Genomic DNA, 2917 nt, shown 5'->3' on the forward strand with positions numbered 1-2917 from the left:
CTATATGGTTGTTTCTTTCGCATATTCATCCAATTTGATGAGATTGCTAGACTCTGCTTTATGCAATCTTAAGAGTATATGGAACAAGGTAGTTCAAAGTGTTTTATGTGAATTAGAGGAAAAACAAACAAAATGAAAAAAAAAACAGAAGAAAAGCGAAAGAAAAACAAAACAACAGCAAATGCACTCCACAATTTATAAAATAATAAAAGTCTCTCTCGATAAGTAAATAGGAGTTTCTCTGGATCTTAAGGTTGTTCTAACCAATAAATGACATCGGGAAGAAAATGGCACATATAGCAAGATAAGGCACAGACATGGAGTCAGTGAAAGGCGGTGAAAATCAAGGAGTGTATCTGTTTGCTGTGAATGTGTAAGCATGTGTATGATCACGAACTGTGTAGCTCTCCCAGGCAGCAGTGTCTGTTATGATGGTCTTATCTAAGAGCAAGTCCTTGGTAGTGCTCTGTTCCACAGTCACATGGGTGTCTTCAGAAGGAAGTGAGGTGGAAAGGAGCATCAGGTTTACAAATCATCCAGGAGATTTGAAATAGCCAGCCACCCAAAGCTGACACATGGGAGCCAGTTCAGACACAGACAATATGCTTTGGATTGGGCAGACTTTAAACATACATCTCTGTTGATTCCAATCCTCCAAATTAGTACAGTTGTTTCCACGGAGCTGAAACTAGCAACTTCTGTAATAGCAATTCCACTCTGATGGTGAGTTCTAGGGTCCACAGCTGGCCTGCAAATTTCAGCAAGAATCACTTGCTCATCTATCCCACAGCATGTCAGTCTGAGTGTTTGCTAGTCGGCCCAATCCATCACAAATTTGTCAACATGCCAGGCATCTGCCAACTCCAAACAGCAGAAATCCTGTCATCATGAATCCAAATAAATCCAGGGTGTATCACTCCGAGTAAACCCCAAGTGGGCTCTCCTCTGCCCAGTCTTCTCGTTGAAAAAATTTGACCAATTTCATTGAGAGACCAGTTGACCAGATCCATAATTTGTAGATTTGGAGGATGTGCAAAGAGAGACTTCAAAAAAGCAGCACAAAAACAGAGCAAGTAGGGTGAAGGTGGGTAGGGAGGGAGCAGAGGAAAAAAGCGTCCGCCTTCACTGAGAGCTAGAGAGAGAGGGGAAAGAATAAGCTTAACTTAGCTGAATGGTCGGAGCTGCTGGAGTTTCTGAACACTCATTCACTTTTGGGCATTATACTTTTGGGCACTCGCTGAATATTGAACTATTTGTGTAGGACATTAAACATACATCTAAACATCATGAAATATGAAAATGCAACACTAAATAAGACTGTACTCTCATTGCAAAAATAAAATTCCTTATTCTGGCAAGGCAGAACATTGTAAATGTTTCACCCTTGCTTACAATAAATATTCGCTAAAATGTTATGCATCAAATGCAACAGTCTCTAAAAATCTTAACAAATTTAAAGTTGTATAAAAATTCCCTGAATTCTCCTCATTTAAATCAACATATGAGGCATTTTTGGAGAGTCCAACATACAGAGAAAGAAAATTTGATATATTTCCTGGTTTTTATGAAGTGATGAAAAAAATTACAAAACCATAAGTATCATATCACATACAAACAAATACATAAACAGCATCAATTTGCAAAAGTCCAAGTGGCAACACATGTGAATGAGCTCAGTAAGATACACCACATGGGTGTATATCAATATTTTGACTTTGATCAAAATATTGAGAATTGGACTTACAATTCTGTAAGTCCAATGTCATAAATTCTGTTTTAGGAAAGATTAGAGTATGTGAGCTTGGAAATGATAAAACTCTGGTTGCTACACTTAATTAGCAACACAAAACCCACTTATTGACTTTATTTCTGCTTTGCAATTTTTTCCAGCAAATGACTATCAGGTCTTTGTTGGATCCACCATTTTACAAATCATAATAATTTGGAAGAATATATCCTACTTTATAATTTGACTGCTGGTATTGTTCAAAACAAAGCAAGAGATTTTAAAGATTTGAGGCTTTCTTAAAACAGGAAATTCCATGGAGACAGACAAGGCACATCGCAGAGAACATGAGACAGTTTATGCAGATTACTGTGGAGTTTGACTTTAAAACGTACAAACAATACAGTAAAACTGATATGATAAAGTATAGTTTTTCTAATATAGTTTTATGAACGCAGAAGCTAAAAAAAAAGAAACAGTCATATAAAAGAAAGGAGAATATGTATATCACTATGCTTAACAAAATGTCTTCTGCAGTGGAGCTTGCCTGTTGTAATCCTCATCACCGTCTGTGACTGCACGTTTAAATAGGTCAATGCACGTGATGTAAACTGTAGCCTGAGAGATCACAGCCTTTTGAGACATGTGAATTCAGGATGAAGTTACCAAGGTATGTTGTCCTGCTGCATTCAGAATGTCTGTTTTCATATATTAATATGAAAACAGACATTCTGACATTCCTGACATTCCAACAGACATTCCTGTATTTATATCTTCATCTAAATAGTGGAGTTGCAGAGGATTTGTGACATACTTAAAAAGCTAAAGTACATCACTATACATCTGTATAACTAAATTAGTGAATTGGCTTTCACTTTGCCATATTTAGCACCCTGGTGTTATTGCTACTGATCTGCATCAATTAAAAGATTTTCAGGTCAAAATCTAACTTAAACAGATTCCATTTGAAAACAACACAATTTGAAGTGTTGTTCAATTACTGACCATCAACATGACAATCGAATGATTATTACTATAATGACAAGGCCTGGCCCCTAGAAGAGAAAGACTTCTGCTGCAGGAAAGGGTCTTAGATTGTGCATTTTGAGTTAACCAATCAGATGGTCTCGTAACCACTCCTCCTTCTGTCACTGGAATAAAACCTCGTGTTTCAGTGAAAACAGCTTAAAG

Source organism: Poecilia formosa, unplaced genomic scaffold, assembly GCF_000485575.1.
Source record: "Poecilia formosa unplaced genomic scaffold, Poecilia_formosa-5.1.2 Scaffold35, whole genome shotgun sequence".
In the NCBI taxonomy this organism is placed as follows: Eukaryota; Metazoa; Chordata; class Actinopteri; order Cyprinodontiformes; family Poeciliidae; genus Poecilia; species Poecilia formosa.